The following is a 12,048-nucleotide window of genomic DNA, read 5'->3' as shown; positions in this document are numbered from 1 at the left end:
GACTAATAAAGGTAAATAACGTCTGAGCAGTAAGAAATCACGTAAAGCAACCAATATGATGTATAGAAGCAGGGTACAATCCTTTGAGAAAACAGTGAAACTGTGAAATTCTTTGGAAATCTCTTGGCTCAGTTTAAATCTCTTTTGAAAATGATCTTTCCAACAGTTACGAAATGATTTCAAAATAGTTAGTGCCGATAAGCACAGAAAATTTGCCCCTCGGGCACAAATACCACAGTATAACAGGAAAAAGGTAAGTAAATATGCAAGATGAGCACATAAAAGTTCACCCCTCGGGCAATATCTCAAAACAGTACCAGCCCCTCGGGCTCACTCTCAGAAACACTCTAAGCCCCTCGGGCTCTCTTTCTCTCTCAAATCACTCTCAGAACAGTATCACATAGTAACCGATGCGGCGTGAAGCCCGATCCATATATCGTTGCGGCGTGCAGCCCGATCCATATCTCGCTGCCCGATCCATATGGGTACCCGCGCTCACTGTGGGGGTGCAGACTCCGGAGGGGCCCCTTACGGCCCAAGCGCAATATCAAGCCACCTCGTGGCATATNACCATATTCCAGAATACTTTACTCTGAAGAACTTCCCGCGAACCTATATCCGTTACCTTTACCTCCCTGATACAGATACATAGAATCCCATAATTAACATAGAAATACCACAATTCTGAACCTCTTCCAATGAAAACACAGTTTCTAACCACACATGCAACTTTAAAATACCCGATGGTTCCCTGTAGAATCTTGAACACATTAGAACCATTCTCGAAAGTCATTCACTCTTATTCAAACTGCAAATTACCTGACCTAACGAACAGAACCACCTGTGCCTAATTGGCACTCCGATACCGCAAAATGAAATCCTCATCCCAGTACAACCAAGCAACTTCCTGCTCTATGCGCCGAGCATTCTTCACCCACAACATTCTAGACATTTCGTGATTCTCATACCTTATGAAGCATAATATAACCTTTGTCAAAATTTTCCTTTACTCTAGCCATAGCTAATTCACTCGCATGCCCCAAACTGGAGCCAACATAGCACCTAACCGTGCAATCAACTGCTCACAGCAGACTCACCCACTTGGCTCGAAGCCATAGATCAAGATATGCTCAATAACTCATAACACTTTTACTCTATTGATGCCACCATACCATAGCGAGATTAAACTCAAATCAATTATAAGTTTGTGAAAACACAGATCATCTAGTACTGTAAATCTTCTACAAACCTCGCATTTATCCCCGTAATAGTTAAGTCCACTCTCTTAAGCGACCCAAAATTTCAAATTTCAACACGTACCCTTCAATCACACATGAGACCTTCTAACATACACATAAGGATCACACCACTTCAGAACACTCCGCAGGTGATAACCCACCTGTTTCGCCTCACTATAATATTTCCGTATACCTTCTACCGTCATACACATTACACAGCCACTTAGTCTTCCTGAGTTTGAACTCATATCGCAACATGCAATTTACTTCACTCTCAACTAGGAGACACGAAAAGATTCTTCACGCGCCCATAACTCGGAGTTACACATCCAATCACAATGGAAATCATACACTTAATAGTTCATCTTTCATCCAGCAGACCTTCCTCGTCACTTCCCAGTCACATAGATACATCCCGCAGTACTAATACATTCTTCACATAGCTACCCAGCCATCACTTCCACTAATAGGGACACTACCGAACATATAAGTTCAAATCACTTATTCACACAATCAGCACCTCGGTGCTCAAGCCATAGGCAAAGATCCGGCCTCAAGTCCTTCAGACTGGCCCCAACATCAACTCACAAAAATCACATCTCGCCCATCGATCGGGGAATCACAAGACATCAAGGTACATCTGATACTGAGCGCTCATGTGCGCATACGAACGCGTGGAAGGAAATTTCAAGAGTTACATTTCAAGCTGAATCAAGGACGCACGATAAGAATTCCAAGAATATGAAGTTTTCCTAAAGGTTCTGCAGCCTCTCGAGGATAAATACAGACGTCTCCGTACCGATCCGCGAGACTCTACTGAACCTGCTCATGACTCGTGAGACCTAGTAACCTAGGCTCTGATACCAACTTGTCACGACTCAATTCCCAAGCCCGGTCGTGATGGCGCCTCTCGTGAAGACAAGGCCAGCCAGACCAATACGGGACACTTCTTTTAAGCAGTAAATCACCATTTAAGCAATTATGAAACATGATTTAATAACAATAATTTGCGGAAACATAGATATAATAGTAGAACCATCCCAACACAGCCCAAACCGGGGTGTCACAAGTCACGAGCATCTATTAGAGTGAAGTTACAACTACAAGCTGGAAATATACAAAATAGGATTTATAAATAAAAGGAAGAAATGCGGTGCCGCGAACGCTGGCAGTCACCTCGCTCCACTTTGATAGCATAGTCTCTAATCAGCTCAAAACCCGCTACCGGGTGAACAAATACCTGCATCTGCACGCGAGGTGCAGGGAGTAAAGTGAGTACTCCAACTCAGTGAGTAATAAAGGTAAATAACGTCTGAGCAGTAAGAAATCACGTAAAGCAACCAATATGCTGTATAGAAAACAATGAAACTGTGAAATTCTTTGGAAATCTCTTGGCTCAGTTTAAATCTCTTTTGAAAATGATCTTTCCAACAGTTACGAAATGATTTCAAAATAGTTAGTGCCGATAAGCACAGAAAATTTGCCCCTCGGGCACAAATACCACAGTATAACAGGAAAAAGGTAAGTAAATATGCAAGATGAGCACATAAAAGTTCGCCCCTCGGGCAATATCTCAAAACAGTACCAGCCCCTCGGGCTCACTCTCAGAAACACTCTAAGCCCCTCGGGCTCTCTTTCTCTCTCAAATCACTCTCAGAACAGTATCACATAGTAACCGATGCGGCGTGAAGCCCGATCCATATATCGTTGCGGCGTGCAGCCCGATCCATATCTCGCTGCCCGATCCATATGGGTACCCGCGCTCACTGTGGGGGTGCAGACTCCGGAGGGGCCCCTTACGGCCCAAGCGCAATATCAAGCCACCTCGTGGCATATAACATAAGTCCTGAAAGCCTTCTCACATCACACTCAAGGCCTGAAAGCCTCCTCACATAACACTCGAGGCCTGAAAGCCTCCTCACATCACTCACATATATCCTCACATATGGCCCTCGGCCTCACTCAGTCCAGAAAACATCATAAGCCCCTCGGGCATCAATAAAATAGTAGTGCTCAGCCCAAACAACAGTGGAAATATCATTTAAGTCTCAAAGTTCAATTAAAGCGGCTGAGTTTGTAAAACAGTATAATCAACAGGACTGAGTTCCAGTAGTATATCAAAATAGTGGGGAAACAGTGATAAAAATCCCCGAAGGGTTCAGATAATTGGCGCGAAGCCCAAATATGACAATCAGCCCAAATCATGATAATAACAAATAAGTTTCAGTCAAATACGCGGTAAAATCATCAATCGGGACGGACCAAGTCACAATCCCCAACAGTGCTCCACCACACGCTCGCTATCCGGCATGCAAGTCACATCAATATAGCACTATGATGTGCAAATCCGGGGTTTCAAACCCTCATGATATCATTTACAATCATTACTCACCTCGAACCGGTGAAATCTCTAGCTCGCGACGCCTTTGCCCCTCAAATCGGCCTCCACGCGCGTCGAATCTATCCAAAATCAGAGCGAATACATCACAATAGGCTAAGAGGACATTAACCCAATCGAAAAGAATCGAAAAACATCGAAAGTCACGAAATTTGCAAAACCCGAGCTCCGGGCCCACTTCTCGAAAAAATTAGAAAATTAACATCATCGGATTCCTCATCTCGCCACGAGTTTATACATACCAAAAACTCCCAAATCCGAGCCCAAATGACCCATCAAATCCCATTTTGAAATACCAAATTTTCAAGCCCTAGCTTTACCCTCTTTTGATGAATTTTCAAAAATTTCTATGTTAATTCTACCATTAAATCATGTATTAAGGTCAAGGAACTCACCTCCAATCACACCTAGTCGAAATCCCCTTCAATTTCTGCCCAAAAGCTCTCAAGGTCGATCAAAAATGGAGGAAATGAACTTAAGCTCGCGGAACCAAATGAGTTTTAAAACCCTTCTCTGAACAGTCTTTTTCGTATCTGCGGTTACCTTTCCACATATGCGACTACCGCTTCTGCGGAACTTACTAATACGCCCAGGACCGCTTCTGCGGTCCAATCCCGCTACTGCGGTGACTGCATCTGCGCACAACCTATCGCTTCTGCGGAACACCCTTCACCAACACGGATCGCTTCTGCGGTCAGCAACCGCATTTGTGGAGACCGCTCCTGCGGAACCCCTCCGCTTCTGCAGAAATCCTCCACATAGCCCACATTCGCACCTGTGACCGTATCTTCGCATCTGCGAAACCGCTTCTGCGGCCCCTTTTCCGCAGATGCGGAAATACTAGATATCAACAAACCAGCAAATTTCACAACTCCAAAATCCATCCCGATGGCTATCCGAAATCACCGCGAGGCCCCCGGGACCTCAACCAAAAGTGCCAACCCATCCTAAAACATCATTCAAACTTGCCTCAATCGCCAAAACACCTCAAACAACACCAAAGCCATCAATTCACATCGAATTCAAGCCTAAGTTCATCTAAAACTTACGAAACACGCATTTGATCAAAAACCCAAACAAAACACCTCGGAATGACCTGAAATTTTGCACACACATCCCAAATCACATAACGAAGCTACAACAACTCTCGGAATTCCATTCTGACCCTCGGATCAAGTCTCACCTATCAACCGGAAATCGCCAAAATACTAATTTCGCCAATTCAAGCCTAATTCTACAACGGACCTCCAAAACCAATTCTGATCATGCTCCTAAGTGACAATTCACCTAACGAAGCTAACCAAATCATAAAAACTCCGATCCGAGCTCATATATAAATGAGTCTACTCTTGGTCAAACCTTTCAAATTCAAAGCTTTCAACTGAGACTATTCTTTCAAATTCATTTTGTTTTTCCTAAAACCGAAACCAACGATCTACATCCGTCATAATACATAGCACTGGGCAAGTCATGCCCGAGAACTGGCGATCAAGGTGCAAAAGCTCAAAACGACCGGTCGGGTTGTTACATTAAGAAACATCAATAAAATTTAAAAAAGTTATCAAGTTAACAACAAATGCAGATATTATCCCTCTTTTTATGAGAAAGAAAATCGCCAATAAATAAAATACATTTGGTTTAACTCATAAATTTAGTTCAATTGAAACAAATAATCTATGTGATGTATAGTTAATTGTATATTACCAATGAAGATTATTTAAGTTTTATCTAATTAAGAAAGTCCAAGACTAATAAAATTAAAAAATAAAATTAAAATAAAAGTTGCATAGATTCTTAAAACTACTAACTACACAAATAAAATAAAATAAATTATTGTTAGTTGTATATTGAGAAGGTGAAAATTTCTATGAAAAACAATATATACTTTCGGACAAAAGATTATTAGGAAGACCTCCTCCTCTTACCTTGCAACATAAATGTTAAAACTCTTATTCCATCAATTTATTGCATTATTCTGGTAGTTAAAGCATAATTTTATGGGATACATTTAGTTGAGCAACTGCAATATCAAATTAGAGATAATGACACACTTTAAAGAATAAAATTCACCAAGCATTCACATGACCATTCAATTTTTTAATAAAAAATTCTGTCAACAACACTTAAGAAGATAAGAACCAAAATTAATGTGTGTAAATCCTAACATTAGAATAATGAGTATTGTTTGACAGTTGATTATGAACTTCAATAAGTTTTCAATCATCTATAGTTTAACCCGAAAATCAAAAATACTTTATTCGTAAAGTTGTTAACTCGTTATCTAGTGATTTTTAAACTACTAAACGTATAACATGTGATTTTCTTAATTAATTAGATTAACATTATATGTTTACTTAAAGTTTACTACAAATTGTTAATGTCATAGATTAATGCCTAGTGAATTGAACGTTTGAATTTTTTTGGCACAACCTTCATAATACAAGTAAAGCTTTACGATGATGGTGGTAGAATGATCTTTGTTCCTCAAGAAAGGTCACAACGCTACACTTTTTTTTTTTTGTGTGGAGCCATTCTTCTTTTGATCTCATCCTTATTTGCTTTGGCTTTTTCCTTTTTCTTTTGAACACCGAAAGTAAATAAATCTTTGAGTATTATGAAAACGCAGAAAGAAACTGAGAATTTTGAAAAAGAACGTTAGAGTAAACATGTTATAAATTTACGAAACCCATTTGAAGGAAATTTAAAGAGTTATGAGTGTTAGAAGATAAACAACTTTAGACAAGGAAAAATAGTTCAAAAAAAGTTCATTGAAGAAAAGAAATAGAGGCAAAAAGAATTAAGAACATATAGAAAAATGATAAATCGATATATAACAGGAAAAGAAAAGCACATTAGAATCTCACTTCGACATAGGAGAAAATCATGACTCAAAGTTATTGTAATTGTATAGTATAAATATATACAGCAAAAAACAGATATCAAAATCTCTATGTATATTTGAAGAAAATCACTACTTCAACTTATACAACATAAACTTAAAGATGAAAAAATCAAAGATCATTAATGAGAATTGTGAAATAGGCTTTACTTCAATCTTCACCTCATTATTTGACGCTTCATCTGAAACATTCTTCTTAAGATTCACACATGTATGGAATATCTCAATGCATTTACCTTAAACAAACAACAAAAAATATAATTTAAACCATATCTTAGTATATTTTTTCTTTTCCTCTCTAGAATCTTTGACACAGAGATAACTCAAACCATTATAAGCAGAATATAAAGTTTGTATCAATCATATTTGTTCAAAACATAGAATTCCTTATATATGTACATATGGAGGAACATATAATAAATTGTCATAAACTTACACACTAAATATTTAGAGATTATGAATATGAAAGGCATGGGAGTTATTCAAATTATAAAAAAATATAGGTTATGAAGATAAAGAGGTGTGAGTTATGAAATATAATTTTTAATATAAAATAAATGAAAAAATTAATGAAAACCCCCAAAAAAGGAAAAAAAAGATAAATATGTTTCTTGGCTTAAGAGAGATGCCACCTCATCTTAATATATATATATATATATATAATATTATAATATATATATATAATATATATATATAATATAATATATATATATATATATATTATATATATATATATATATATATAAAAGATAATAATTAAAATAAAATAAGAAAACTTACATATTGATACTTCAAACATATGTTTGTAGATGCTCTTCCACATTAGATTATACATAATATGTTGGAAAACTGAAAAAAGTTAGTTATTTTCTTGATCTATTATTACCCTTTCTTTCCAGAATTTCATGTTAGGAAATTACATCTCCTTCCCTTTTTTTAGTTACCAAATTTGAGTTAATTCATTTTATCCTAATTAAACCAACATTGTTGTTATCCTTCTATGAAAAACAAATAATTTATCAAAAACATAAATAAAAAAAAAGTCCATTACATAAGCCAGAAATACTCCTTCTATGGTGAATGTTTTATTATTTTTATCGGATATCAAATTTCAAAACAAACCATAAGACTTAAATTATTTCGGGGCAAGTGCACATACAGTCATTCTCAGGGACGCTATTCAGATATTAGTCAGTACTTATTTTGTCCTGAAATTTTAAACTAAAAATCTTAATTTTAACACAATTGTCCTGAAAGCTAAAATTCGGAACGCACTGGCTAATTCCTAAAGAGCAGCCCTTTAGAATGGCTATCTGGTATCATTTCTACGATTGTTTCCGGTCATGAGTGCCCCTATGACACAAGCATATTTGAGTGGGTGGGCCGTTTCATCAAATCTATGAGAAGAACTCGATCTCATATCTGACGGCCGGCATGGTCATAGCCTCATAGGCTTCATTTCTACGATTGCTTTCTCGGTCGTTGAAACGTAAGGGGCCCACAAACAAAAATTGTTATGACCGAAACAAGCTAACGTTGTTGGTATCAGGTACTTACATTATTTTATTAAAGATTAAACATTTTTGTAAGTTTGAAGAAGCACGAGCAGCTGCCTAACTTTGGCTCAAACTCTATATTTGTCTTAAAAAATCTATTTATTAGGTACAAAATATTAATTTAGAACCCATAAGTTTCAAATCATGGCTCCGTCTCTGTGTGCCAATGGCTAGAGTTGTTCTTTGTACATTAAACACATGCAACGATTCAACTATTATATTAGCCTAGATGAGGCATTCAGAAGCCGAACTCGTTTTTGTCGACTCTTAGCCTGCTCTAAAAAGTGAATATGATCTTACTAAGGGCAGCCCGCTGCACAAAGCATCCCACGTTCCCGAAGGATTCGTGAAAGGGCCGCGCTCCAAGATGTAGGAAAATTAGGTCCATCCATAAGGGGTGCTTTAAGGCCCAATAGGATTATTAGTTAACCCTAATATTCCCTATATAAGTACACTTAGTGTGTACATTAAAAAAAACACCCTGCAGTATTTTTCTACGCTCTTCTCTCTCAATTTCGGTTAGGGTTTAGACTGTGGAATTGGGGGTTGCTCCAACACACCGTGACAACGACCGCCGACCAGTAATTCCAGCCACGGTTCATCCGTTTTCGCTTCCGCTTCACGAAGAACAAGTAAGTTCTCGTTTTACGATTTACGCGCTATCTAATGTTTTTAGATTATCGAGTGTTCCTTCATTGGTATCTAAGGCTGTCCAACGGGACGGGACGGGACAGGACGGGACGAAATTAACGGGACGGGACGAGACGGAACGATATTTAAGCGGGACGGGACGAAACGGGACGGGACGAAACGGGACGGGACAAACGGGACGAAACGTTCGTACCATCCCGCCCCGCTAACAAACGGGATGGGACGGGACGGGACGGGACGGGACGAGTTCGTGGGCCTTAAGTGTATTTTTTTTAATAAAAAAAACGTCTAGTTTTTTGAAAATTACTATGTTTTTAAAGTTTGCAACGGCTAGATTTTTGACTTATTTAATAAATTTAAATGTTACTATGGTAAAATGAAAATTAGAAGACTAAGTAAAGAATTACAAAAGACTTGTAATGAAATATTCTACTAATTATAAATTTATAATACAATTATAATTTATTTAATATAATTTAAAAGTATTAACTATTAAGTAACTAAGACAATTCATAAAAAAAAATTCAACGCTTAGAGCCTTTTATTTTATTAATAGAACTTTCAAATCTCAAATACAAATATAATTCTTTTGAAGAGCACCTAATCTACGCAACCACCTTCTAGGAAGGATTCTGTTTGAACTAAGCCTCTTAGTAGCCAATTACAAATTATCATACTAATATTTGTAAGCTCCTATATAGCTTCTTTGTAACTTATCAATAATATCTCTCGGACATTCTACTGGAATTGGCAATGTTGATTGATGTTCCATGAGCTCCATGCCGTCATCGCTCCCAGTGGTAAGTATCTCATTGTATTCTTCTTCTTCCGTAGTGGTTAATTTTTCAAAACCAAGATTTCTTCTTTCTGAATTAATCCAATCTCTGAATAATACAGAAATCTCTAGACTATCCTCCGCTAATGCATGTCTATGATCTCCAATTTGAAATCTTGCCGCGCTAAAAGCACTCTCCGATGCTACTGATGATGCTTGAATAGCCAGGATATCTCGGGCCATAATTGAAAGTGTTGGAAAAGCCTTGCCACGCTCCCTCCACCATGACAAAAGTTATTCCTTGCCTTCTTCGTCTTTAATATTTTCCAATCCTTGATTAAGATAAGAATCAAGTTCATCATCAATAGAGGAATCAAAACCTGTTATATCATTCATATCTTCCCATAAAACTTCTGCTCTAGACATAGAAGTAGAAGGAGCAGTTTCACAACCAGTTGTATCCATAGATTTATATTTATCAAACATTGATCTAGCATAAGAATATATGCTAGCTTGGCAGTTTTCGAGAGATGGTTGTTCATTTTCTTGAATTTCTAAATTCTCATAAATTTTACGAACAAGTCCCTTTGCACCTCTTAGTTTAAAGATGGGTTAAGTAGAATAGAAATTAAATAAACTTCGGGAATAGGGAAAAAATACTTTTTAAATTTTAAAATTATTTCTGTAATGGCAGGTGCATAAGTTGGATTTGTTTTATACTTACCAAATACAACAGAAATTCCACAAATATACCATAATATTTGTGAAACGGTAGGATAATATATACCAGAAAATTGTTTTGTAGCATAATAAAAATTTTCTAAAAATTTAGTAAGCTCTTTGATCTCATCCCAATCAAAATCAACAATTTGATCAACAGGGTAAGCATTATGCATATTGAATACCTTTTGGATAGGCATCCGATAATCATAAGCAACTTTAAGCATTTCATAAGTAGAATTCTACCTAGTACAAACACCTTTTGGAACTTTTCTAAATGGAAGGTTAGCACTAGCACATTGTTGAGCAAATTCACGAATTCTACTTTGTTTATGAGCACGAAAAATATAGCCACAAGCATGTTGTATTTTACTACTAGCATTAGAAAATAAATTAAGACCATTTTTTACAACCAAGTTAAAAATATGGCATGCACATCTAACATGAAAAATTATTGGATTAATTGAATAAGTCTAGATTTTAAGCTATTTGCTGCGGTTGTGTTAGCAGAATTATTATCTAAGGTGATAGTTAAAACTTTATTAATGAATCCATAAAAATAAAGTATTTGTAGAACACTAGTTGCAATTATGCCTAGTGTGTTTTGAATCAACAAATTTATAACCAATAATACGTTTTTGCAAGTTCCAGTGATGAGCAACTATCACTTGTTTTTAAAATGAATTCTGCGTTCCGAGGCCTCAATATCCTCTTTTATCTTCGCCTCGATTTGCGTGCGTGTCCCGGGCGCGTAGCCGGTAAGCTTAAATAGAAAATTGTGGAAAAATAATTAAATTTTGACTATAAAATGAGTTAATTTTGACTTCGGTCAACGTTTTGGCAAACGGACCCGGCCCGTGATTTGACGGTCCGGAGAGTCCTGTAGGAAAATATGGACTTGGGCGTATGCCCGGAATCGAATTCCAGACGGTCCCAAGCCCGAGAAATGGAATTTTTGAAGAAAAATTATTTTTCCGAAAAATGTAAAGGTTTTGAAAGTGGAAATGTTATGTGAAACCTGTGGTAATCGGGGCCGTATTATGGTTCTGGGGCGCCGATTACAGGTTCAATATGATTTATATGTGTTGTTGGTAAAATTTGATAAGAAACGGACTTGAAACTACGTGAATCGGATAGTTATTGAGAAAATTAAAAATTTGAAGTCTTGAGAATGTTTTATGATTTTGATGCTAAATTCATAGTTGTTGATTTTATTTTAGTGCTTTGAATGCACGAGCGAGTCCGTATGATGTTTTTAGGGTGGTGTGCATATTTGGTTTGGAGCCCCGAGGGTTCGGGTGAGTTTTAAATAGGCCACGGGGTGAAATTTTGGACTTAAGGAATTGCAGGCTTCGCATTTCCCAACCTCCCTTCGCAATTCCCAAGCCCATAATTCCTAGGCACATAGCCCTTAACCTAAAAAAAACCCTACAAAAACTAACCTAGACCTAAGACCTAAAAAGGAGCGAATTCCCAAAAGAGCTAAGGAAGAGAAGCTGCGCAACAGCAGCATTCCCTAGCCGAGTCAACCTTCCACTCTTTGTGACCTCAATCTCTCTCGTCTTCTTTTTCTTCAATTCAAATTAATACAACAGTCATCATCATTAAAGTTGCCCAATTCCTTCAAGGATATGGATAGAGGATGGTTTGACAATCAGATGTTCGGATTTGAGCAGCTCAATACTTGAAGCTTATCTAAGTTGAGAAATTGCCAAAAATCAGTCAAACAAATCTTAACAAGCTTCGGCGTCTTAGGATAAAATGTCACACCTAAGCTAGAGGAATTGTCAAGAACAAAAAAAAAGGAGCTA

The sequence above is a fragment of the Nicotiana attenuata genome, unplaced genomic scaffold, assembly GCF_001879085.1.
Source record: "Nicotiana attenuata strain UT unplaced genomic scaffold, NIATTr2, whole genome shotgun sequence".
NCBI classification, from domain to species: Eukaryota; Viridiplantae; Streptophyta; class Magnoliopsida; order Solanales; family Solanaceae; genus Nicotiana; species Nicotiana attenuata.
Note: the sequence above shows the minus strand (reverse complement) of the source record.